The following is a 15049-nucleotide window of genomic DNA, read 5'->3' on the forward strand; positions in this document are numbered from 1 at the left end:
CTAATCTAAACAAATCTAAACAAATATATTGTTATTGCAGCTTTCCTCTAGGTTTTTTTCCTATATATATATATATATATATATATATATATATATATATATATATATATATATATATATATATATATATATATATATATATATATATATATATATATATATATATATATATATATATATATATATCAAATTTTTAATGTCAGAGTAGGGAGACCAAAATGATCACATAAGGATTCGGAAAAAGAGGCTTAAAGCACTCTCCAGGTACCCTGTATATAGAATGCATAGATATACAGGGGCATGGATGCATGTGCATATGTCTATACTAATATACAAAAGGGTTTTTCTAAATACCACACCTCAAACTTTGACTAATAGAATACCAGCCCTAGTTTTATTATATTCATGAGGAAGATTGGTGGTTTGTTATAAGATGTGAATATGACATTTAGACATCTTTCCCTTCTCTTAAGAAAAAAATCTCATTACTTTTAATTGTAGTGTATGATAAAGTATTAATTATATTGAGGCTGTAAAAGGAATTATCCTCTAGGTATAACTTAGACATCTCATTTTGACTTTAGCTGCTTAAATAATGATATAGCGGTTCAGAGTTAAATTATGAAAAAGTCTGGTACTCTCATACTACCACCTGTCATCTGTATATATGAATGTTTATAAAGCGTATATCAGAGAGCAGATACATTTAATTGTAATGAACTAGCTTTAGATACAGAGTACACAACAGTCTGACGTGTTCCAACCCTCAAACATGTGAGTGCTTCATCAACCAATGAGGGGAGGTTAACCCCCTGTTATGTATTGACGCCATGTCTTTTAAACATGGAAGCAAACACAGTCTTATTACCCTCTGATGAAGAAGGTGCTTTGAAAGCATAACGAACCTTTTGAAATGCGTAAGGGAGAAACAGACTGTGGTCTACTCACACAGACTTTTTGTTTTAAGACTGTTATTAGTATTATATTTCTGGTGAACGGAACCGCTAATACCAGGGAGAACCCTTGAACCTTGGGTACTATTAGGAGAAAGCCACAAGTGGCACCTTCGTTTGTTACTTCGATCTGGAAGTTATTTTATGTGCAATACAAATACCTCAGATTGTGAGGATTTTAAATGTGAGTGTGATTAGAGAAGCATTTTATGGAGTTTTAACTTTATTTAACAATATTACACATCAGTTGTTCTCTTTTAATCACTTATATGAGCACAGTGGGGATCACACTTAGTGATCAGTCCTAATATTGAAAGTTTCTACAGCTGAGACTCCGGAAGACAGGAAGATTCTCTAAAAAAGAGGTCCTGATAAGAGCTACAGCAAGGAGGATTCTGTGAAACATTAACCTTACCTCATATTGACTGGGGTAGAATAAAGTAAGTGGACACCAAAAGTGGATTAATGAAGAGGTCACACATATAAGAATATAAGCTGTTCTGATTTGACTGCATAACTAGTGTGGGACTTTGCTTTATTTTATTTTCTGTATTGTTTCTCATTGTATCTACGCATGTCTGAACGACCAGTGCTTTCTATGTTCTTTTCTATTTGATAACTGTTAAAAGAGATATGTGAGGAGTATCTCTTTGCTTTTAGAATAGCTGCAGGTTGCATCATATATGTGTAGTAAGAATATTTTTTTTTTTTTTAATTTTCAAAGAGCTTTATTGAGAGAAAATTTGATATTTTACAGCAAATATAAAGTCAGCAAGTCAAACAAAATGTAAATACATATAAATATACTGCAAGTTGCTTCTTGGGTAGATAAACCAAGTCCTTTTTTCTGTGATTTCACACATTCAGCAGTTCGTATACAAAAGCAGGACATATGGGCTGTATTTGCTGGGTGCTCTGGTGACTGATTATTAGTATGTTATAAGCTATATAGTCTCTTGGATCCTTTGTATAAGGGTATTGTGCAACTTTAGGGTAATATTGAACATATATAGAAAAGATAAATGAAGAAATTAAAATTATAGCAACAGGAAGATTGAAAATAAAGTATATTAATAGTGAGTATAGTTGATTTTGATAATATAGAAACAGGACTGGAGTTATATCCGACAGGGCCTCATAGGTAGCTTAACATGGGGGACTATAGGGGGCTTATGCCTGTAATAAAGAGCAAGTTTATAGTCTGGGGGCATGCGACCACATAGTTATATCTTTTAGGTTCAAGGTCTTATATCTTATGATTAAGTTAATTACAGCAAGCGGTAAGCAAAACATAAAGCAGTCTAGTGGGGAAGGGGGGCTAAGGCTCGAAATATAGCTGGAGGTTTGTTACTAGGGCATTCGAGTCCCCATCATGCCTGTTAAGTGGTGGCAGCCTAACTGTACGAAACTAAGGCATTGGTCAAAAGTTATACATTAAAGCGCTTAGTACTTGAACGTCCCTTTTTTGTCAGGGGGTAATAACGTTTTGCACAAATTATGGTCCCCTGTATTACAGCAATACCAAATCAACCTTTAACTCACGAAACTTTCAATGTCCTAATGCTGGAACATCAAACCTTGAACAGTTAACTGAGCTCATGAACAAAACTTGCATGCGGTGCTACCACACTATATAGCATAAATGGTCGGCAGTTCTTGTACAACAGTCTCCTTAACCTGTATCAAAACACGAGCGTGCCCATGTCAACACCTCCACAGTGCGGGGAAAGTGCAGTGTGTTCTGGTATTCGGGACGGTGTTTCCCAGCCACACACATGAGTAATCCGGTGGCTATCAGTCTCTCAACGGATGATTTTATGTCCCCGTCAGTCATCTGGAGTGCAGAGCAGAATAGTGGCAGTGAGTTTATATCCGCAGCGGTCTGCAGTGAGGGGGTGCGAATGCTTTTCCCCGTGTTAGTCAGTGAGGCCACATTGTACAGCGGTGAACCTGCCCTATAAGACAGGTTAGTGAACAGTGAAACCGGGGTATCGAGTTGTGGGTATTGGAGATCAGGCTGGCACCCTCGCAAAGTGCTCTCCACATTATAGAGCAGCTCCCGGTCTTTGAGCTTGGCTGGTGGGGTATATATGTGAGGGGTCTCTTCAATTGGAGATGTTTGCAGACCGCAGTGTTCCCCTTTAAACAGGTCGATGGTGTTTTCTTTATAATAAACGGGTTGTGAACTTTCGTCATTAGCAGTAGCAACAGGGCTGAGGTATTGTTGTGTGTTCTGCTCCATTGAAATAGTAACAGGCATCCCTGTCTGATGCTCTTTGTCCTCCTCTATCACCTGTAATCTGTGTACTAGGTAGTCGTAAGGTGCAGATTCTATGAGCCGGTGCATAAAGGCTGAAAATTTTACCGGTATGCCCTCCATAAGCTCTAGGGTGTTTATTCCCGCCATGAGGTGTTTCTTTGCCCTTCCAGAGTGCCCGTCAGAGTAGAATATTGCTAAGTAATTTGTCAGCTTCTCAGTCCAGCAGGTGTTATGGGTCGTAGTAAGTGTAATGAATAGCCTCCTAATAAGTAAATGGCAATCAGTACTAGATATAATCAGTATGAAAAGATCCTGAACTTCTTAAATAATATTTGTAGCACAGTCTCAATTGAAAACATATACTCTCTTATGTTCACAAAATAAAACAATGTGCCTTAATTTATGATAGGAAGAAAATGCAATTTCTTGAACTGAAACAGAATGTGCACCTTTAATTACCATCACTAAGTTCAGAATGAGGCAAACAGAAGTATCTTATAAGTGCAGGAAATAAGGTGAAACTTTCCAGTTACTTATATAACATAAAAAGGCAATATTCATAAGGCAGTTTGTATGATACTTGAAACTAATATAATCATAACATCTAACAAGTGGATGTTTAGTTTTGGAGAGATGAGTACCTTATCACGGCTTGGGTATGTAGTCTTAGGTTGGTAAATCTGACACTGTGTTTCACAGAGAGCAGGGAGGTGTCTGACTCCCGGTAGAGAGGCTGGAGTGCTGCGTGACGTCAGCGCAGCTTCAGAGAAGCCGATCATTGCCAGGATAAGGTAAGGGCAAGTGTCCGGCGCAAATATCAAAACATATCTTGCAATATTAATGTAAATAAGATGGAACTCCACTTACATGAGAGGCGGTTGACAAAGTACCTGATAGGAAGTTCTTTATCCGTGGAGTTCAGACTGCAATGTGCAGAGGGATCCGGGAACTTCAGACTGCTTGGTGTAGAGGAGAGAGATTGTCAGAGTGTCAGTCTTCCTTGTTAGCAGAAAAGATTGCTGAAGGTAAGTTGTAAATCCTTAGCTGCAAACCACAGATACACAGCTAGCAATCTGTAGAACTAGGAAGGCAGAGAGATTAGATAAGCAATTTCACATAGGATATGAAGGCTCAGTGTTACTCCATGGGTGAATAACAAAATACTAAGCAAGGAATGCTTAGTGGACAGGTGTTTTAAGGAAGAAGCAAGGTTGTGATTGGAGGAGAAAATTAAAGGAACAGTATACCCTAAAACCCTGACATGACTCCCCCTTCAAACAAGCTGATCCTCAGCTTGAAGCCTGGGTCGATCCGGAAACCTTCTGTGGAATTGGGATACCAGGCAAGAAGCATTAACATTAGACGCAGGTTCCCAAGTATCATCCTCGACTGAATAACCTTTCCACCTGATCAAGTATTGTAGGACTCCTCTTGAAAATCTGGAATCCATTATCTCCTTCACTTCATACACATCTGAATCCTGTGTGGTTGCTATCGGTGGTAGTTGCGGGGTTGAAGTCCTTGTGGGTGAGTATGGTTTGAGAAGTGAGACGTGAAAAGTCGAGTGAACTTTCATGGAAGGTGGTAGTTCTAAAGATACTGCGTTCCTATTGATCACTTTGACTATGGTAAATGGTCCACAGAACTTTAGTGTCATTTTTCTACTAGGGAGTTGTAACTTCAAGTTCTTTGTTGACAACCAGACTTGATCTCTGATTTGATATTTTGGTGGCTCTCTATGCCGTAAGTCATAGTAATATTTTTGATTGTTCTGAGCTTTTGTGATGTTTTCTTTAATAAAACGGAAGTTGTCCAGTAGTGCATTGTTGAGTTCGTCAACCAAAGGAGATGCTGAAGGGGCTGTACTAATTGAGGTGATGGTTGGATGGTATCCATAGTTAGCATAAAATGGTGATAATTTTGTGGATGAATTGGTTAAATTATTGTAAGAAAATTCCGCAAATGGTAGGTATGTTATCCAGTTTTCCTGCTGGTAGGAACAGTAGCAACGAAGGTACTCATCTAACCATTGGTTAATTCGTTCAACTTGTCCACTAGCCTGAGGGTGAAACGCTGTAGTAAATTGATGGGTTATATTGAGAGATAGGCAGAGACTTTTCCAAAATCTGGATGTGAACTGAGATCCACGATCTGAAATTAGTGTCATCGGTACTCCATGTAAGCGAATCACATGTTGAATGAAAAGGGTGGCTGTTTCTGCTGAAGTAGGAAGTTTATGAAAAGGGATGAAATGGGCCATTTTGGTGAAACTATCTATGACTACCATTATTGTAGTGTGATTATGTGATGGGGGTAGCTCTACTATGAAATCAACACCAATTTGCTTCCATGGTCTATCAGAGGCAGGAATCGATAGAAGAAGTCCGTAGGGTGCTTTACGTTCTGTTTTACATGTTTGACATGTAGCACAACCTTTTATGTAATTCGCTACAGTTTCCCTTATTTCTGGCCACCAGTAAGTCCTGGTTATAAGGTCCACAGTGCGAGATTCTCCTGGGTGACCTGCTAAGGGTGAGTCATGATGTTGTTTGAGTATGTGACTCCTCATATTGTCAGGTACATAAATCTTGTTTTTATGGAAGTATAAACCGTCCTTCTTGTCCAAGGACATCTTGGAATCAGTTGGTGGTGTGATTGATGACTTCCTTATATCTGAAAGGAGGTCAGTAGTAAGTCCAATGAAACGTTCAGTGGGAATGATGGAAGTGGGAATATCTTGTGGATAAGATACTGATGTCTGTCGAGATAAAGCATCTGCTTTTCCATTTCTATTTGCTGGCCGGTACAGAATCTGAAAATCGAATCTTGCAAAGTATAAACTCCACCTTACCTGTCTGGCTGATAGAGTTTTGTTGTTTTGGAGGTACTGGAGATTTTTATGGTCTGTGTAGATTATGAAGGGCTTTTTTGCTCCCTCAAGTAAATGTCTCCAAAATTCCAGGGATTTGCGAATGGCGAGTAATTCCTTATCTCCGATTGCGTAATTTCTTTCAGCTGATGTCATACACTTGGAGAAGAAAGAGATGGGATGTATAGGTTCCTTAGATGATTTCTGTTGAGATAAAACTGCACCAATTGCAAAGTCAGAGGAATCTACCTCTAACACGTATTGTAGGTCCACATTAGGAAAAATGAGTATGGGAGCTTCTGTAAAAGCCTGTTTAAGAAATTCGAATACTCTTGAATGAGTGTTGTTCCAATGGAACGATTGTGTAGATCCAGTGAGTTGCGTGAGAGGTCTTACGATTGACGAGAAATTCTTTATACATTTTCTATAATAATTGGCGAAACCTAAAAACCTTTGTAGTGATTTTTTGTCTGTAGGTTGTGGCCAATTTTTTACTGAGTCTACTTTCTCAGTTTGCATTTGAATGCCATCAGGTGATATGGTGTACCCTAAAAATGATATAGTAGTGTTGTGAAAAGAACATTTTTCTAGTTTAGCAAATAATTTATGTGTTTTCAAACGTGCTAAAACCCAACGAACGTGTTTTATATGGTCTGTTAGATTGTTGGAGTAAATGAGTATATCGTCTAAATACACTACTAAACATATGTCAAGTAAATCTCGGAATATATCGTTAATAAAATGTTGGAACGTTGCGGGGGCATTACACAGGCCAAATGGCATCACGAGGTATTCATACAGCCCATACCTAGTTCTAAATGTTGTGAGCCATTCGTCGCCTTCTCTTATACGAATGAGATTGTAAGCCCCACGCAAGTCCAACTTTGTAAAAATGGTAGCGTTGCTTAATCTTTCGATTAATTCCGGAATTAACGGTAGTGGGTATCGGTTTTTCACTGTCCTTTTGTTAAGCTCCCGGTAATCGATTATCGGTCTAAGAGAAGAATCTTTGTTTGTAACAAAGAACATTCCTGCTGCTGCAGGAGATGATGAAGGTCTAATGAAACCTTTCCTTAAATTTTCCTGTAAATACTCTTTTAAATGATTCAATTCGGGTTGACTCAAGGGGTAAAGGTGTCCCACAGGTAGTGTTGCACCAGGGATGAGTTCTATTGGGCAATCATATACTCGGTGAGGAGGAAGAATTTCGGCTTCAGTTTTACTGAATACCTCAATGAAATCTTGGTAAGGTTTGGGTATCAGTGTTTCTTCTGGTTCTGTGTGTAGTATTACTGGTTGTGGGTAACATGTATTTTCACAATAAGTAGAGTGAAAGTTAACTGTTAGATTTGACCAATCTATTTGTGGAGTATGTGTTTGTAGCCAGAATAAACCTAGAACAATTGGAAAATGTGGACAAGGTATAACATCAAATGTTAAGTGTTCAGTATGACCATCTTTAGTGGTGACTAATATAGGGATAGTATTATGTGTTATGGGACCTTTAGATATCACTGATCCATCAATAACTTTTAGTGAGACTGGGTTTGGTTTCAATACAGTAGGTATTTTATTCTGTTGTACAATTGATATATCAATGAAATTGCCAAAGGCTCTTGAATCAACAATGGCGGAAGTAGACAATCTCCTAAGGTCCCACTGCAACAAGAGAGATAGATTGCAGTAAGATATGAGTGTATCAGAGCATCTGGTATTATTAATAAACTTGAACTTACTCTTTTTGTTCTTGCGTAAAACAGGGCAGTCCATTACAATATGATTAGGATTTGCGCAATACATGCACAGATGATTTGTTCTTCTCCTCATACTTTCTTCAGGGGTGAATGGTCCTCGAATGACTCCTATTTCCATAGGTATAACTTGATCCGTATGAGGGGCTTTCATGTGAGAGTAAGTGGAGGTACTGGCTTTCAAAGATAATTCTGAATGTCCACGTTCTGCCTTCCGTTCTCAGAGCCTGCGGTCTATTTGTGTAGCCACTTTCATTAGAGCTTCCAAGCTGCTTGGTAGCTCTATGCGAGCTAGCTCATCCTTCACAGAATCGGACAAACCTAGTCGAAACTGGTTTCTGAGCGATATTAGACTCCACGCAGAATCAGAAGCATATAACTTGAATTCAGTGATGTACTCTTCCACTGATTTTTTCCCTTGTTTTAGGTTCCTCATTTTCTGTTCTGCAGTTAATTGAATGTCAGTGTCTCTGTATAGCTCATCCATGGCTAGGAAGAAATCTGTCAGAGAATTTAATATTGGATCATTTGATTTGCACAAATGATCTGCCCATATTCTGGGTTCAGACCTCAAAAAGGAAATTGTGGATAAAACCCTAACCCTTTCTGTAGGGTAAGTTTTGGGTTTTAAATTGTACAGGAGATGGCATGTGTTTTTGAACTGTCTATAACATCTCCTGTCTCCATGAAACAGATCTGGCAAACTGATCTGTGGTTCTGTACTGGGGTTTTGTTGTTCTTTACCCTCCTTAATCAGTTCCCTAAGAACTTGATTTTCAACTTGCAAATCAAGAATAGCCTGCCCCATTTGGTCTACCTTTTGGCTTAAGTTATAGACTATTTGGGGAATTTCAGCAGGATCCATTCTTTTTTTTTTTTTTTTAAGGCTTAGTATTATGTAATGAATAGCCTCCTAATAAGTAAATGGCAATCAGTACTAGATATAATCAGTATGAAAAGATCCTGAACTTCTTAAATAATATTTGTAGCACAGTTTCAATTGAAAACATATACTCTCTTATGTTCAGAAAATAAAACAATGTGCCTTAATTTATGATAGGAAGAAAATACAATTTCTTGAACTGAAACAGAATGTGCACCTTTAATTACTATCACTAAGTTCAGAATGAGGCAAACAGAAGTATCTTATAAGTGCAGGAAATACGGTGAAACTTTCCAGTTACTTATATAACATAAAAAGGCAATATTCATAAGGCAGTTTGTATGATACTTGAAACTAATATAATCGTAACATCTAACAAGTGGATGTTTAGTTTTGGAGAGATGAGTACCTTATCACGGCTTGGGTATGTAGTCTTAGGTTGGTAAATCTGACACTGTGTTTCACAGAGAGCAGGGAGGTGTCTGACTCCCGGTAGAGAGGCTGGAGTGCTGCGTGACGTCAGCGCAGCTTCAGAGAAGCCGGTCGTTGCCAGGATAAGGTAAGGGCAAGTGTCCGGCGCAAATATCAAAACATAGCTTGCAATATTAATGTAAATAAGATGGAACTCCACTTACATGAGAGGCGGTTGACAAAGTACCTGATAGGAAGTTCTTTATCCGTGGAGTTCAGACTGCAATGTGCAGAGGGATCCGGGAACTTCAGACTGCTTGGTGTAGAGGAGAGAGATCGTCAGAGTGTCAGTCTTCCTTGTTAGCAGAAAAGATTGCTGAAGGTAAGTTGTAAATCCTTAGCTGCAAACCACAGATACACAGCTAGCAATCTGTAGAACTAGGAAGGCAGAGAGATTAGATAAGCAATTTCACATAGGATATGAAGGCTCAGTGTTACTCCATGGGTGAATAACAAAATACTAAGCAAGGAGTGCTTAGTGGACAGGTGTTTTAAGGAAGAAGCAAGGTTGTGATTGGAGGAGAAAATTAAAGGAACAGTATACCCTAAAACCCTGACAGTAAGTCAAGTTGCTCTGACAGCACTGATCACCCGGCTCTACCCGGGGGGGAGGTGATTGCCTAGGAATAGTAGGCCGCCGCCATAGGCCTTTAAACTCCGATCTGGTCCTCCAGTGTCATGAAAACAGCTAAGAATAGAAAATTATAGATCCACAATAGCCAGTACTGTGTGGTGTTTATATAGTATTTTCCATTCCTGCTGATTAGGGTTAATAACCGGCAGATTATTAAGGATTCCTCTGGAGCCCACAGAAAATGCGTCCTATCCAGAACACAGCTCGGACACGCCCCCAGTAAGAATATTTTTATATAGATATAGAAGTGTTCTTGATTTTGAAGCACAGGTTCTAGACAAGAAAGCATCCTTTATTGTTAACTATAGGACCTGGACGATACATATCCTACAGTTTGAGATTTAATTGTACCATATCTGGAGCGCTCGTAGACTTTGGGGTTTTTCCAGCTTGTATGGAAATTCTACTTGTTTCAGAGAAAATCTAATTTTTTTCACACATAAATTATGGAGCACTTTCAGTAATCATAGAAACCAAACAGTGAGCAAAATAAGGTTCTTAAAAGAATAGGCAACATACCTATACTACTAAGTCCCAAAATATCTTCAGGGTACCCCACTCTGCTGTGTAAAATAATATATCAATGAGGTGTATTCAAAACATCTCAATGTAATCCAGCTTTTAAACTAGACATGAACAGAAAATTAGAGCTCCAAATGCCTTAATGATAGCAGAAAGGTAATAACTTATAAGTTCTCCTTGAGTTACAGCAAAAAGGCTTAGTAGCAGTAAATCCTCCCAGAGTAATATATTATCCCAGGGAAAATGAACATAAAACAACCGTGCTCACTGGACCTCTGTTCAGTAGCTTCCCCTCACCGGATTGTAGTTGTTTCATCAATATGTGACTTTGGTCCTCACAGAGCTTGCATTAAAGCTAACTCACTGGCCTCACAACTCGATACACGCCACACTATCCAACAGGGGTGTGGTCTCATAGTGCTACGTGCATTTCACCCTTCACAGTACAATTGGGTTTTCTTCTACACATGTGCAATTCGTTTCGGCTGAATTTAATTTTCAGCCGAATTTTGGCTGATTTGGAGTTTCAGATGAATCCAAATTTCCGAATCAGCACCATAACTAAAATCCAGAAAAATCCAGACAACTAATAAATCAGTTTCTGAATTTTCGGATCCATTCTTTATATATTTATTCTAATTTAAACCACTGTCCCCCCACATCGCCAACACTAACTAAACCTATTAACCCCTAAACTGCTGTCCCCCCACATTGCCAACACTAAATAAACCTATTAACTCCTAAACCCCCTTCCCCCACATCACCAACATTAAATAAAGCTATTAACTCTTAAACCGCTGTCCCCACACATCACAAACATTAAATAAAGCTATTAACTCCTAAACTGCCGTCCCCCCACATCGCCAACACTAAATAAAGCTATTAACTCCTAAACCACATCTCCCCCACATTGCCAACACTAAATAACCTATTAACCCCTAAAACGCCGTCCCCCAACATCACCAACACTAAATAAACCTATACATTTCTAAACCGCCATCCCCCACATCGCCAACACTAAATAAACCTATTAACCCCTAAACCGCCACCCCCTCAAATCATGGCTCCCTAAATAAAACTATTAACCCCTAAACCGCCGCCCCCCCCACATCGCAAACACTAAATAAAACTATTAACCCCTAAACCGCGATCCCCCCACATCGCCAACATTAAAAAAAAACATATTAACCCCTAAACTGCTGTCCCCACATCGCAAACACTAAATAAATGTATTAACCACTAAAATGCCATCCCCCCACATCGCCAACACTAAATAAACCTATTAACCCCTAAACCGCCACCCCCCACATCGCAAACACTAAACAAAAATAATTAACCTCTAAACCATCACATAGCAACTACCTAAATTACAGCTAGATTACGAGTTATGCACACTATAGGGAAATTAACGAACGCAACAAACATTGCGTTATTTAGCCCCCTATAGCGCAGCCATTACATGTTTTTAAAAACCCGGCTTGTGCTTGCGATATGGTGCTTTTAGGCTCCATACCGTACCAAAAACAAGCGCTGTTTTGACATGCTTTTCCCACAGACATCAATGGGGAGAGCGAGTCAGAAAAGAATCTAACACCTGCGATCGCAGAATAAAAAGCTTTGTAACGCCCCATTGATATCTATGGGAAAAAAAACTAACGTTTAAACCTAACACAAACCCAGAGTCTAAACACCCCTAATTTGCCCCCCACCGACATCTTCATAATGTTATTAACCCCTAATCTGCCGCCCCCAATATCGCCACCACTAAAATAAAACTATTAACCCCTAATCTGTTGCTCCCAATATCGCTGCCACTATATTAAAGTTATTAACCCCTATTCCCCTGCATCCCAACATCGCTCAGACTATAATAAATATATTAACCCCTATTCCGCCGGTCCCCAACATCGCAGCAACTAAATAAAGCTAATAACCCCTAAACCTCTGGCCTCCCACATCACTACCACTAAAGAAATCTATTAACCCCTAAACTGCCAGCCCCCACATCGCAACAATCTAAATTAAACTATTAACCCCTACAACTACCCCTAAACCTAACCCTAACACTCCCTAACTTTAGCATAATTACAATAGAGCTAAATTAAACTTACAATTATTAACTAAATAATTCCTATTTAAAACTAAATACCTGTGAAATAAAACTTAAGCTAGCTACAATATAACTAATAGTTATATTGTAGCTAGCTTAGGTTTTATTTTTATTTCACAGGTAAGTTTGTATTTATTTTAACTAGGTAGACTACCTAGTTAAAATAAATACAAAATTACCCGTGAAATTAAACCTAAGCTACCTTACACTGAAACCTAAAATTACAAAAAATTGAAAACACTAAAATCACAAAAAATAAAAAAAAAACTACCATTACAAAAAAAAACACAAAATTATCCAAAAAATAAAAATAATTCCTATAATTCTAATACCCTTTAAAAAAAAAAAAAAAACCTAAAATTACAAAAAATTGAAAAACAGTAAAATCACAAAAAATAAAAAAACCTACCATTACAAAAAAAACCCACAAAATTATCCAAAAAAATAAATTATTATTCCTATTCTAATACACTTTAAAAAAAAAAAAGCCTTATCTATAATAAACTACCAATGGCCCTTAAAAGGGCCTTTTGGGGGCTCTTAAAAGGGCCTTTTGTAGGGCATTGCCCTAAAGTTAACAGCTCTTTTGCTACAAAAACAAACACCCCCTAAAAATATACAAACCCCCACCCCCCAAACCCACAAAATAAAAATAAAGTCAAACCTAATCTACTCATTGCCCTGAAAAGGGCATTAGTATGGGCATTGCCCTTAAAAGGGCATTTAGCTCTTTTGCTCACCAAGCCTTAATCTAAAAATAAAAACCCACCCCAAAAAGAAAAAAAAATACATTACACAAAATAACAAACAAATTATAAAAAATAATAAAAATTATTCCTATTCTAATACCCATTTAAAAGAAAACCACCCCAAAATAAAAAAGCCTAATCTAGAATAAACTACCAATGGCCCTTAAAAGGGCCTTTTGTAGGGCATTGCCCTAAAGATATCATTTATTTTTCTGAAAAAATAAAATAAAATACAAAGACCCACTAACATTACAAACCCCCACCCCCCAAACTCACAAAATAAAAAAAACTATCTAAAAAACCTAAGCTACCCATTGCCCTGAAAATGGCATTTGTATGGGCATTGCCATTAAAAGGGCAATTAGCTCTTTTGCTGCCCAAACCCTAATCTAAAATAAAAACCTACCCAAAAAAAACCTTAAAAAAAGCCTAACACTAACCCCCGATGATCCACTTACAGTTTTTGAAGTCCCGCTTGAACAATCTTCATCCCGGTGGCGAAGTCCTCATCCAGGCGGCAAGAAGTCTTCATCCAGGCAGCGAAGTCCTCATCCAAGCGGCGAGAAGTCTTCATCCAGGTGGCCTCTTCAATCTTCATCCAGGGGGCATTTTCTATCTTGATTCCGGCGGCGCGGAGCGGATCCATCCTGAAGACATCCGGCGCGGAGCATCCTCTTCATATGGTCGCCGCCGTACATTGAATATTCAATGCAAGGGAGCCGTTTCAAGATGGCGTCCCTTGCATTCCTATTGATAGGGCTATTAGATTAGGCGTAATTCTTTTTTATTTTTGATAATTTTGTTTGTTATATTTCGTAATTTAGTGTTTGTTATTTATTGTAATTTAATCTTTTTTATTTTTTGTAATTAGATACTTTGTAATTTTTAGAGTAGTGTTAGGATTTTTTTAATGTGTAGTTTAGTTTTATTTAATTGGTAGTTAGTTTAATTTTAGTTTAATAATTATATTAGTTTTATTGTTAGTTTAAACTTAGTTTTTATAAGTTGACAGGTAAGTTTCAATTTAATTTAAGATAGGGAAATTGTAATTTTTATCTAAAGTTAGGGGTGGCGTTAGGTTTAGGGGTTACTAGTTTAAATTAGTTTATTTTGTTGTGGGCGCGCTTTTGGTTTAGGGGTTAAAAGGTTAATTTTGGTATATTTCGTTGTGGGGGGCATGCGGTTTAGGGGTTAATAGTTTTTTTAGTAATGTTCATTTCTTTATATTTTGTATTATTATTTTTTTTAAACAAGTAATGTTAGCTTTTGTTTTTTTTTAGTTTAAGCTTAGGTTTTATTTTTATTTCACAGGTAAGTTTGTATTTATTTTAACTAGGTAGTTAGTAATTGTAACTTTAATTTAGATGTAGTCTAATTATGCTAAAGTTAGGGGGTGTTAGGTTTAGGGGTTAATAATTTAATTTAGGTAGTTGCAATGTGGGGGGACAGCGGTTTAGAGGTTAATATGTTTATTTAGTATTGGCGATGTGTGGGGGATGGCGGTTTAGAAGTTAATAGCTTAAGTGTTGGCAATGTGGGGGGACTGCGTTTTAGGGGTTAATATGCTTATTTAGTGTTGGAGATGTGGGGGATGGTGGTTTAGAGGTTAATAGCTTTATTTAGTGTTGGCGATGTGGGGGGACGGTGGTTTAGGAGTTAATAGCTTTATTTAGTGTTGGCAATGTGGGGGGCGGTTTAGGGGTTAATAGGTTTATTTAGTGTTGGAGATGTGGGGGGATGGCGGTTTATTGGTTAATAGATTTATTTAGTGTTGGCGATGTGAGGGAACAGCGGTTTAGGGGTTAATAGGTTTATTCAGTGTTGGCGATGTGGCGGTGGTTTAGAGG

Source organism: Bombina bombina, chromosome 2, assembly GCF_027579735.1.
Source record: "Bombina bombina isolate aBomBom1 chromosome 2, aBomBom1.pri, whole genome shotgun sequence".
NCBI lineage: Eukaryota > Metazoa > Chordata > Amphibia > Anura > Bombinatoridae > Bombina > Bombina bombina.